Below are 13863 nucleotides of genomic sequence, written 5' to 3' on the forward strand. Positions count from 1 at the left end.
GGGAAGTGCAGCTCTGTCTAGCCTACAGCACCATGCTGTGATTTAAAACCATGATGAAGCCCCTTGTGAGTGGGAGCCTATACACTTACTTTAGCCTGGGTACTTAATTTTCAGGATGTTTGGAATCTCAATGAAATTAAGTTTTCAAGGTCTGAACTTGTCTTCAATTTTATTTAATGGTTATCATCTGGTTTCTCTAGGTAGTTGACATGATTTACATTATCAGGACTTAATTCAATAAAATATTTCTGTAGGCTGTCTGTTAACAGAATTTCTGAAAAGAACTAAAATTGGCTCTACTTGCAGATACACATAAAGTTAAAAATACTATAAGGATGCTTCAGAAGTATAAATTAGCATTAAACCATTGAAAATAATGTCTACATAATTTGTATGGCCATCTATAATGTTTATAGCAATTCTCCTTATTGGGGTTGAACTGGATTTTTCTAGAAAGGTCCAACAGTTCTGTCTTTGATGGAATTAACCCAGGAAAGAGAAACAGTCAATATATTCTCTAACACTAACTTGAGTAACAGTTTAAAATGTACAATCCTCTGGTAATAACCATGAATTGGTTGTCTTGAAATGTAGACAAATGTTAAGTATTAATGCACCTTCAGATATGGGAAAATGACTATGTTATGATTTATGTTTCCTTCATTCCTATCACCTTAAATAAGAAAAAATGCTAGTTCTCAATTGCCAAATAGCTGTATCTGGTATTTGTTAGATTATGATTAACAATAACCATTGACAGCTAGCACCTCAGAGCAAGCCAGCTCTTCTCATTACACAGCTGATAGTTCAGACAAGATTTAATCAAACAATGAAAATATACAACGTTTATCTTAGCTACTATGCAGACCTGCACAGATTGAGGGGTTTGTACAGATGGGCAACAAAATACAAGATAAATGTTTCATCTGACTCCCAAAAAACAGGTGCAAACTTGACTTTAATGGGCATATGTACTTTGGCTGGCAAGAGCCTCATAAAGGGCCCCTTTGCCTGGTGGTTTTTTTCCCTTGTTCTGTCATGAGTGGGAATAATTTGTGCAGATGGAAAGGATGATAGAAGTATTGTTTCTAGGGTTGTGTTTCTGAGTGGGATGTCTTTCCAATCCAGTCTCAGAGTGGCTTCTGCAGCCCTCAACAAGAGCAGTCAGCCAGCAAGAAGGAATAACTTCACCCCCTTAGCCTTCTCTTTATCCTTTTGTATTCTGGCTGACACCTGCAACGTATTAATCAGTCAGAATCTGGCCTGCAACACAATGTGTGCAAAAGTAACTTACATACTATTGAGTGACCATGATGTCTCACTGCACTAAACATGCTCATTAAAAACAGGCAAACCCATTAAGTTAATATAAAGCAAAAGCAGTTCCAAGTACTGAAAAATGGAAGTGCAGCCAAAATTCCCAGAAATTGGAAATGATTAAGCTGTAGTCCATATTTAGTACATATGAACACACATGTGAACATGAACACATTCATGAACAAGGAAATTTATATAGAGTTTGGAAGCACAGACTGTGCTTCCCAGGTGCAAAGGGGTAGGAAGTGTTGTTAATCACAGAGAAAGCTGTTTTGTAATGTTTTGTAGTCCTGTGTGCTCTCGCCTAAAAACAATATAAATTTTATATATTGGATCCATTTTTCCTTACTCTTCTTTTTACTAGGAAAAATAAAAATAAAACAAATAGAAAAGGTCATGTGGTGTTGGAAGAAAGGAATATATAGCATCAGTAGAAGAAACAGCAGAAATAGCATTTCTGCACAAATACTGAGTTAAAGGAATGGGTCTTTGAATTAGTCCTAGCAGAAATTGTTAAAGGATAGAAATGTCTACAAAACGAGCAAGTGCCCTGTGCAAATATGTCACTGCCCAATGAAAGTGATGGAAAAGAGTAAATTATAGTCCCATTTTATCATGTTTGAGTGTAGATATATTTCTCCTACATTTACACTAAGCTCCAGAAAGCTTCCAGTGGCTCCTTCATTGCATTTCTTGTCACGACAGAAACAGGACCCTTCAGCAGGAAGAATTGCAGAGGACAGATCTCATCCAATGACAAAAGCATCTGAAGGAGCCAATGTGAAAAATTCTGACTTTAATGGTTAATAAGATGCAATAGCAATGTTAACCTGTGGAAGCATCACAGGTTATCTGTAATTAAGCATAGAGACATACCTGAGAAGTGCTAGCACCTTGTATATTCACTTAATATAGCATTTCTGAGGTGCTCCTGAGAAGACACTTGTGGCCCTTGGTAAGAGACATAACATTCCTGAGTTACAGAAATGTGCTCCTGTGGACATAGTTAATTACAAACAAAAGTTTTCAGAATAAAAATTAAAGACATTTGAGGACCAAGGCCATGAAGAAGTAAATCACCTGTGAATATACCAAAATATTAGTGACACACAAGTTGAAAGTCTCCAAGCATGCCTAGAGTATCCTCATGCCATGTACAGAGGCTTGGCCATGGTTATAATCACGCCATGAAAACCACTTGTGCTGTGCAATTGCAAGTGTGATGTCCCACAGGAACTCACCACACTGGAAGGAATGATGCCAGTTAACACTTTCAAAGCAGTATAAGGTCAAGATTTCAAGTTTTAGAAATACTTAGAAACATTCAGTCTTGGCAAATGGAGTAGAGGGCTTGCTTGCCCTCCAGCATCAATTCTTTCACAGTCTTTGGCTGTGTCAGAGAGTTCAGCTCTGAGTGAGCTTTCTGTGGCTGTGTACTTTGTCACCAGCCTCATCCAATAAAGCAGCAGTGGGGATTTTAAAGGGATAATTAATGCAAAAAAAAGTTGTTCTGACTAAAGCAGTACCAGTCTTTACCAGTTTCATAAAGGAGCCAACCACTCAACAGTTATGGCCTTATTAGAAACATGAGTTAAAGTTCTATTTTTTTCCCAAAAACCCGTACCTGCTGCTGCTGAACTGAGGAGAAAAGAGGAAAGGGAGCTAAATAGGTAACTGGTCACTGTAGTATGATGTGGCCAGAACTTTCTCTGACTTATAAATAGCCCAGCCAAAGTCTGGGATGAAGTGTGCTGGGGTCATACAAAGAATTCATGGCACATGCCAGAATTGCACAATGTCGTAATTGTAACCCTTGCTTTCATTTATTAACTGCAGTATTTCTTCTGCCAAGTCTGTAGTTAAACTGTGCATTCTCTGGGAAGCAAAAGTGTTGTCTTTATATTCAGCAAGGTGCCTGTAACTTTTTTGGAGCCACAATTATCGTCGTATAGTTCTGTACATTGCTGTAGAATTCATATCCCAAAGAGCCTTTCTGAAACATCATTTACACTCTACAGTATTCCTCTCTCCTCTCATTTTTTTCCTTTTTTATTTCTGCTTTCTTCTTTTCTTCTCCATGCAAAAAGAGAAGAGCATAATGCCAGATGTATCAAGCTGCTGGGTTTGCAATATGCTTAGCAACACAAACAGCCTCTCTGACAATGATCCCAGTGAGAGGAAGCGTTTCACAATAAAGCCATTAGCCACGATGTGATCTGAAGTTCCAGATGCATGTGTCTAAAAGTTGGCCCTTTTTTTTGCCTATCTGGTTTCCTGTGAATTCTGGACTCTGAAATGCACAATGTACCATTTTTATTGGCCCATTTATATTGGAATGATATGCCTATAGTGGTGCCTGCAAAATTACTCCTGAACACTTTGGAGGCCATGTGGAGTTAATTTGCATTTCTTCCTTAAGGCTTGGGGAAAACTACCTATTTTTTAAAAAAAGACATTTCCTTGTGAAAAAGCATGTAATTTTTGATTCCCTTCATAGCATTTAAGAGAGAAGAAAAACATACAGCCTTTTCCACTTCCCAGTTCCCTGTATAAACTTTATATACCTTGCAGGAGAAATATTCCTCAGAATGCCTTCCATACAATCTACTTCAGCTAGTCTAATTCTGAATACACAATTAATCTGAATAATGTCTACTGAGATATTTAAAGGCCTGATTACATTAGAGAAATTTGTAGCTGTCTAATATTACCTCATTGATCACAATGATTCTTGTCAGTAAGTAGCTGTGAATTGCAGGCACAACAATTCACAACCCAGCACTTATTTTACAGACTATGTCTTTATGTCCACACAGCTAATCTAAATGTACTCTGAGGGTGCCCTTCCTTAAATATTCTGAGTCCTGACTTGACTTCTGCATTTCACAAGAGTTCTTAGTCAATAGATATTGTACTATGTGATTCTAGGGAAATAAAATGGAAAAAGCCCTCTAAGCCATCCAAGCAGTGCAACAAATGCTTAGTTTAGGAGGGCTGGAGCATATTTCCCTTTCTTCCAGACAAAACAGATCTACAGTAGAAGACCTAAAACTGTAGTGATACTGGGATTGAAGACAGGAGCAGCAGAGCTGAAAGACCATGCCCATGTCTTGGGGCATAGCAATAGCAAGAATCTTTTTGCTTAAAAGGAATATGCTCACTGCTATGAGGAGGATTACTTGTGGAATAAGCTCAAATGAATAAATCAGGGTGACTTGATCAATTGTCAATGTTTTTTTTAGAAAAAATTCCCAAAAGAACTGCAGCTCATTTTTCCCCAATCAGTCTAAGAAAAGATAGCCTAGAACTAGATCAGATTGAAATAATTCTTTCAGATTTTATTGGAAGATAAGGAAAGTAGAATATAATATAAAATCTTTCAAAACTGATTGGAAGCATGTATCCATTTTATATATGAGATAATTTCAATGGAATAAGCACTTCAGCTATATTTAGGATTTATGACCATTTTCTAAACAAAGCTGCCAAGTAAGAATAAAATTTTACTTGGCAAATTTAAGCATGTTTAGTTTCAAAACATATGGTGTAGATATTTGGGAAACTTATTTAATGATGCTTGAATTCTCTCCTTCACTTCCCTTTCCCATTATACTGGCTTTGAGGTACACTGTATTTTATCAGCTGTTTCCCACAAACCCATTTTCCTGACACTCTGCTGTTTCTTCTCAGACTGCTGCACTGTTCTTGTCTCCTTCTGCCTTATAAGAATCTTTAATTGGTAAGGCCTAACAGAAATCCTTCTCTACCCCCTTTGCTTACATTCAGCTCCTTTGCTACCTTTTTCTCTGCATCATTTTGTGCCTATTTTTCTGTCTTTCTGCAGTTGAACACTATCCAAACTTTTCTGCCTCCCACCCCTCATTCCCAAAACCTAATTCCCCCAACTGATGGAGTGTTAGAAACTGACAGAAGAAAAGCCATCAATTTCATTAGAGAGATCAGGCTGAATGTCAAAGTGGGATTACTTAAAACTCTATTATTATAGTTTTTCTTCATTTAGGGTGGAATTCTTCTAGAAAACTCTGAAAAAAAAAGCCCTACACACTTATTCACATGTCATTCCTTTAAATTTTGCTGTGCATAGAGCTACTAATAATATCATTGTGGAAAACAAGGAATATTTTCTTTTTGAGAAGAATCTTATCCCAATTTTGTATTCAAAAATATCCTTCAGTAATCAGGGGATGGCAACTAGCTGTTTATGTTTTCTGACATCGTTGCCCACTGTTAACATTAGTTTTAATTTCCATGCTTTTAATTGACACACAGTCAAGTTCATAGTGGTTTATGTTGTATATGCTGTAATTTGATTTTGCAGCATTCTATAAATATCCACTTTACAGAGGTCAGAAAATATCAGGTGCTAGAAATATCTTTGTGCATGAAATTAGCTCTAGTTTGCCAATTAACACTGTTTAATTCTTGTTTATATTTTTTTCTCTTTTATCTATAGTTTGTCTAATATCTGGGACATTCATAATACACATGATATCAGAAGTAAAGCATAAATCTGAAAAAATTCTTCATGTTTTTAATATTAATGTCACACTAAAAATTATAGAGTTAGAAGGGTTTAATAGTTTGGGTTTTATATTTGATTGGTTGGTTGATTTTTGTCCAGTTGGGTTGTTGTTGTTGTTGTTTTTTATTTCTGAGAAATAGATTTTAGCTCTGATACTGGTGTTAGTAACACTGGATTTTTAAAAAATTAAGAATTAATTGTCATTGTTTTCGTTCTAATTCAGTGAATAGAGCCACTGGATTCCATTGCTGGTGGGATCCTGGTGTGACTTGGAACACCAGGTCCTTTGTGACCACCAATTGCCAGTTGTTAATGATGAGGGGTGTTCAGGGAGCACTAAGTTAAATTTTGTGTGTAGCCATTTACAGCTCAGATACCTCTAAGTGTTGGAAGGCTTCTTGGGAAGACATTTCAACAAACATCAGTGCTGCTTAGCCATCTTTAAATTTTCTCATAATTTCTTATAAATAAAGTCGTGCTTTTGTTTTGATGGAGGTTTTTGTTTGGTTTTTAGTTTTGTTTTTGTTTTTGTTTTCCCAAATGCCTAAATTTGTTTTTGCTCCATGAGAAATTATACAAAATATCAATATTTTCCTACCTCCTTCAAATTAGTTGTAAGCTGTAAAAAATATGTGGCATTAATAAATATGTAAGCATGAATATAATTAACATTTCCAATCTCCTTTCAAGAACAAATTGTGTACCCATGAAAGCCTTCTATCATACTGTATTTGGCCACAAAGTTGCTATTTCCAATAATATTATGGTTTAATTACATGCTTTTGTTCTGTTTACAGCAATAAAATAATTTCTTCATTTTTAAATAATGAAAGCAGAAAAAATAAAACAAATGCTCTATTATGTGTTTGTAAAGGAAAGGAATCAGAGCTGTTTGAGCAAACCAGCCTCTGTTTCACCGGGAGAACAGTGGAGTAGGAAGTCAAGGTCACCACTGGAAATGTTTGTGAGTGTGGGGACATTTGCAACCACATCCAAGCACAAAGGCTCAGCTGATTCTGCAGAGGCTGGGGGGATTAAAGATGAAGCTCCCAGCAAAGAAGGTTTAAGGGTTGAGGCTGCACTTTTAAGATGTTGTAAAGGAATATACCAGAGTGTCAATATCATTCATTCCTTTATGCTCTGGTTTAGCATTTTCTATTTATTTATCTGTTCTTATTTTTTTTAGCAAAATCCTCAGCCTTCCAAGCTGTGTTGATGTAAGAAGTGAGGGAGCTTTTGCACAGCTAAGGTCTATTAGTGAACTAATTGACTAGTTCCCCTCTCCAGCCCATAAGTGTTCTCACATTTTAGACAATCACTCCGTGTCTAACATGCCCACTTTCCAAATCACTTTTCCAACTTTCTCTGATGAAGTCAATAGGTTGTAGGACCACCATGAGTGCCTGTGGAGAGCTTGGCACTAGGGGAGTGTTGTGTGTTTCAGCCCTGATAGCCTGGAGTAGCTATTAGCTCTAATTGTTGAATGGTTGAACGCTTTGAAGGACAAATATATGTCCTAAGGCTGTGGCCCTGATGAATGTAAGGGTTTCTTTCACTTGTCATTAGTAATTGAGGGTAAATTAATATTTACTAAGCAGAGTTTCACAGGAAAGAGAATGCATGAGAAATCTAAGGAAAAAAGTGCCACAGGAGAAAATGTTGTTTCCTTTAACACTTTGAACTCAGCAGCAATTAAAAAACAGCTAGTGGAAACTTGGGATAAAATTAATAATTTTATTACTTTCTCCCTTATAATAACAATAATTTCCTCTCCTTTGATATATAAACATTATAAACATTCCAGATGCATAATATATATTATTAATGGGTGATACCCTGCTAACTAGAACTGCTGAATTTCAGAACTGTTGACTTCTACAAAATAGATTTCATTCACAATATGTGAAAATCTTTCATGGCTATATGTGTGTTAACAGAGGAGCTACAAAGGAGCCCATTCCTATGTAGCATTTGATTTATTTAACAAATTAGAAAATGCTACAGATACAGCTTTTTGGACCAAACTGTAACCTTTAAAGGTTCTTGTCATATGATATGTGTTATACATAGACATTCACATTTTTGTTTGATGTTTGCTTAAAGCATCACTAAAGCCCTGAAGTCATCCATATGTTGACTGAATACCTAATGCTGATTGAATTAAACATGGCATAGGCACTACTTGGAGGAGTCTTTCCCACCAGCTCCATAAGTTTTTTTTTTTGATGTTCAGCTATTCAGTAAAACCAAATGGAAGCATGGAACTAAAACTGGCAGTGTGCGCAACCCAGCAGAACAGCAGACATAAAAAACAATGTGTGAAATAGCAAAGGGGCATCTTGGAATGAAATCAAGCCCTGGATTATTCTATTGGCTCAACGTCTTGACTTTACTACCAAACCTCCCAGCCTTGCTGGTGGAACCAGGGCAGACACCCCTCACAGGGACACAGTGTGTTTTAAGGGGCAGTTTTCTTCTGGTGGAATGACCTCTCCTAGAGCCAAACACCAATCTGGATGTGTTCTTTTGCTCAGGCTCCATCATACCAGGAGCTGGGCTGAAGAGGGATGATAAAGGATTTTCTGTATTCAGACACAGCTATTTTAGATAAGTTCCAAAGCACAAACCTGATGTAAAACAAGGCAGGCTGCAATCTTATCATGAGAGGAGAGGAAACTTTGTGTAACAAGTAATTTCCCCCAGCCCCTCCACTGAGAAAAGCTAATATGCCTCAGCACCACAGACAATGAAACGTCAGCTCCTCTGTCTTCATTGAAGTGTCAAAGGTGCGGGGACAGCTAACAATTCTAACAGCTACCAATCCATACATTGAAATGTCTTTATGATCACATCCTAATACCCTGGACAAATGGATCAGGAGTTAGGATTGCAGATTTATGGCAGTAAAAGATGATTTCAGATGAAAAAATCTGCTCTGGCCAGTTAAACCAGATTTAAGTCTTTAAGTCTGTTCTTGCTAAGAAAGCCACATGAAACATTCTTACTGGAACTTAAAAGTCACAAGCTAAATATCATTATACAGCACATACATTGGATTCATGTGTCTAAGGTTCCTTGGAAGAAAGCAAACCTTTTTTTTTGGGTATATACATTTGAGAAGAAAATTTTTTTAGAAAACTGGCATCACATTGACTCTTTAATGTGGAAACAGCTAAAGTCGCTGGTAATACTGTGTGAAATCTCATCTTAATCTTCATTAGTCATACAGATCTGTTCCTCATTTTGAAGCATCTATGCTTTCAAGCAAAATTCTTTCACAGGTAGCTCTGATAGAACACCACTTCCAAACACTTGGAATCATGAAATATTCATCTTTTTTTCCTGAAATATATGACTCCTTGAAGAAGACACTCCCTAGGTTTCTTTAGATTAGAAAGAAAAATACAAAACTGCCCTCTCAAGTCCCAGTAGAAGCTCATTAGACACCAATAAGTCAAGCTGTTTAACAAAAACAAATGTATCTGAAGCAGTGAAATCTGCACCTGGGCGGCTGCTGCACAGCTCCATCGGTGGCTTCCTCACCCACCAAACATCATGTCTGATTGTCCTGTGCTGTATGTCTCTCTGTCCACAGCAACTCAGCTGCTCTTCTCCTTCTGAGGCTGCAAAGGGAAATATTTCCAAGGGCTTAATTAATTTAGTATAGCAAGAAATTAGTCCAAAAGAAGGGGAAAGAAAAAAATCCCAACCAACAAAGCTCTCATGTTAACTACTGACACGGTACTATACAATTTCAAAGAAAGCATGTCTTACTACGGGCTTTAAGAGCTCAACTTCCCATTAACACCACTAATAAAAATGTAATTAGAATTGTAGTTTCATTTTCTCCCTCCAGCAGAGCATTACTGCATTCCTCCCCTGCACAGGCTCAGCGTTTTGGAGGTTGTAGTTAGCAGCCAGCAAGATGTGTCCTTTTGGCGGAACTTACCACTTTGTGAAAGATGTGGTCAAGATCCCAAAGAACCGTATTGATACCAGATGTAGTCTTGTCACTGGGTCTTAAAACAAGACTCTCATGAATCTTAAGTTTCCATTTTCTCTCTCTGCTCTATTACAAGGAAAAGAGTCTGAGTGAATTACTGTCGATGTCACTAGCAGAACTATTTTTTACTTTAAAATAGACGTCATCGTGGGAAAATGTTGTACCAGAAACTATGTCAAAACAAATTTTCACTAAATTAGGCAAGCTGAGGTTGTCATGTATTAATTAAATGAATGCTTGCATAAATATGTTACATCTAGTCAGAATCAGTAGCCCTCAGAATCAATGCTGCTTTCCCAATTTAGTTTTTAGATAATAAAGTCGTTGGCTTTTCAGCATTAGTGCTGTACGTGTTGCAAAACAAAACAGAAACAATTCTCATTGGTGAAGGATTTCAATAAACTTTAATAATATCCATATGTACAATAAATATTTCTGGACCCTCAAGCACTTATATTTCCTTTTGAACTTGTGAACAGAAATTGATTCAAGGTGATAAATTTGTAATCCATTATGATGCATGGAGCTGCCTTTCAAAAAAAGATAATGGTATATAATTTATATATTCTCTGTGAGTAGATTTGGGGAAAAAATATCTAAAAGGAAGCCAGATGTAATGAAATAGAATAAATAAAGTCTACTGTAATATTAGTTTTTACTGAAGCATGTGCCACATAATTAGGAGTTCAAAGAAATGCAAATGATGTAAATATTGCTTTTGGCTACCACAGCTGACCTTGTTGCAACGTGGTTTAAAACAATATATTTATTACGTATCTAACATTAATTAAGTAAAGTACGATATTTGAATTAAATTTTCAAGCTGGAAAAACAAGTGTCATAAGATTAAACTGGAACATATGTGAATTTCTGAGCACATTTGCAAAGTACAGCTTTGCCATTAAAAGCTCAGATGCTATAGTTTTGCATAACAGAAAACCACAGCTGCACGTGTGGTAAAATAGCAAATGTTGATTTCTAAATGGTATTTGGCATGTTTGCATATTTATTCCCCATTGTCTTGTAGTTTTTTTAAACAATCTTCTATTAAAATTCAAAACATCACATTAGCAAATTCTGATGGCAGAGAAGATTGTACTCAGACCTAGTGGCCAGGGTGCACACAATATGATGTTGAAAGCCTTGCAATGAAAAAAGGACATACTGAAGATATCCACAGGGTGACAGAAAAACAGTGCCTTTCATCCTACCTCTCCCTTTTACCCTGCAGTGACACTGAGTGCATATTGCCTTGGGTATGGAGAGGCAGTTCGGCCACAGGTTTGAGAGGAGACAGTTTCTGCCCTGGACTTATTTGTCCATAATGGAGTAATAAAAAATCTGTGCTAAGGTGACTTGAATGGATCCCTGTCAACACATCACATTATTGGCCACAGAACAGAGGAGAGTCTATGAGGAAACCCACACAAATTCTAAGGTGCTTTCCAGGTAAATGTGACTGGCTTGCTGAATTACTCACTCGGTGAAGAGCAAATACAACAGAGAGGACTTTTCATTTATCTGTCTTCTATAATGCAATATCAAAATAAAGAGTTAAAATAATTGTAGACTGTACTTTTAACAAATTACAAGAGATGTCACACACTGATGACCTGCAGGAAATGTATTCTTTCCTCATTCTGCAAGGCTTTTACAGGTTTTTATATGAAATACAAGAGAAAGATGTAAAACCACGAGTAATGTCTAGCTAGTAAGAGCTAAGAAAAGTGTAGAAAAAGTATTCAATAAGTAGTCAGTGATATAAACCATTACAATGAGCCCTTCTTATATATCTGAAGCCAGATGTTGTTCCAAATTACATCACTGTAAATCCAGAATAGTTCCACTGAAGCCTATGAATCTACTCCAGATGAGAGAAGAATTTTGTCTGCAATCTATTCACTTCAGATCAGTTTATATCCATATGTCCATAGTTTACCGTAGTATTTTTTTAAATGAAGAAAATACCTGACATAATCCAGTGATCTCCAGCATAGTGTTTGTCTGAAAGAACAACTTCCCTTACAGGTAGCTCTCTGCCTATCAAATCTCTTAAGTTCATTGATTGGAATCAACCAAAGTTCATGTTGAAGGGTGAAGAATAGTAAATCATCTCCTCACATGCATCGTGGCCTGAAACCAGAATTCAGAATTAATGATTTAAAGGATGTCCTGTTGACCATAGCTGCCAAAGTACAGCAGAAATTAGAGAAGTTTGTGGCATGTCACAACCCTCTGCCTTGCACATGAAGTGCATTTAGATCTACAAAGCAAGTGCAATTGCAGCAGTTCTGCTCTTTAAGTGCAGCATGAATGATGGGCACTGGCAGGACTTTGTAGATGCCAAGGCTCCCTTACACGCCAATTTTGTGGCACAGCAGGCAACTGCAGAATTTATTTCATCTGGGGAAAGTGACAAGAAATAGGGTACAGATTACAGAAAATCAACTGCTTTTCAAATGTATCTTGAACATTCCTGTTGGTAAGTGAAGGCATGTTTGGTGTACATGAACAGAATTATTTTCCCCCGATTTACTCATGGATAGACACCACATTGCAGAAAGTAATGTTCTTTGCATTAACCCAGCAGATGTGACAGTTTAGTAGGAGCAGAGATATAGTAGGGGGATTTAGAGTATCTTTCTCTCCTGCATGATTGATTAATAGTCAGATGTCTCCAAAGGATTAAAGGCTTGTCAACAGAATGCAAAACCTGGGGTGGTGTTTTTTATCTTTCTTGAGGGAATTCAGACTTCTGATTCAAGAGCATGTGTAGCTTTTATCTACTCAAAACTGCAGCTCATCTTGTGACTATAGGTATGCAATTGAGCAAGAACCACCTTTTGTAAGACCTACTCAAATTAGTAAATGTTGTTTTCACCTAAGAATGCAGGTATTTGCATGCCTATTTGAATATGTGCCTGGGAAATGGAAAATGTGTACAATTTCTTACATCTCCAAAGGTAATTTGAATCCACAGAGACAAGTGGCCATGCCAACCTATGCTCATCCTCCCACTCCTGTTTAGCCATTAGGGTTGAAGGCCTCTGCCTCCTTCCTTGATGGTGTTTTTAAAGTACCCCAAATTTAAGGCAGCTCTCACCAAACCAAGAGAAGACTAAGTGGGAATAATTGTTTCTATAATTCAGTGGCAGGAACATAACATGGAAGAGGAATACCTTCGTCCTCTTGCCCTTGATCTTTAGTCCTTTGGTGGTTTTCCAGTTGCTCTGCAATGCTGGCTACATTTTAGAGCTGTGAATGGGAATAGTTCTGGGAGCAAAGCCCAGTTCCATCTTTCCAGATGAGTCTGTGCAGCCCAATTCCCTTTAGCTTGCCCTCCTGCTGATGCTTTGACTTTTGCACACCAGAGGAAACAATAGTTTTACTTCAGTAGGAGGGCCAACAGTGCCTATCCTGCCACCCAGCCCAGGAAACCTGGGAGTTTGCCTCTTTCTGTCAAAAATGGGCTTGGATTTCCCCAAGGTGAGAAGGTTCTTTATTCTGAATTTGTCAGTCCTTGGATTAGAGCTGTTTGGTGTAAGCTTTTCTGGAAGGATTTCCAAGGGAACATGCCCACAGCTGTGGCCTTTGGTACCAATTTCAGTACTGGCTGTGTGTGAATTTTCTCAGGATATGCCAAACCTCAGATCCCTACCAGGACACAGGTCCTTATATAACAAGGCCCAACAGCTTGAGTTCTGTGCCATGAAATCCCACACAGCTCTCCATCTCTGGTCTCTAACACCTGCCTACACAGACTGAAATAAGTGCTTCCACACAGAGCCTGACCAGCCGAGGTACTTGGAAGTGTCCAGCAAAGTTAAACATTTCTGGGATAAAGAAATGCTAAAGATGATCAGTTCAACTTCTCTTTGAGGTCCTGCATGGCACAGAAATGGTGCTGTGGTAGTTTCCAGGGTGATCTTTCAGGTGCCCTCCTGACTTGTGACCTGCAAAACTCCATGTCATGTTCTTCCAGCTGACACTTTCTCTGAGC

Source organism: Camarhynchus parvulus, chromosome 4 (assembly GCF_901933205.1).
Source record: "Camarhynchus parvulus chromosome 4, STF_HiC, whole genome shotgun sequence".
In the NCBI taxonomy this organism is placed as follows: Eukaryota; Metazoa; Chordata; class Aves; order Passeriformes; family Thraupidae; genus Camarhynchus; species Camarhynchus parvulus.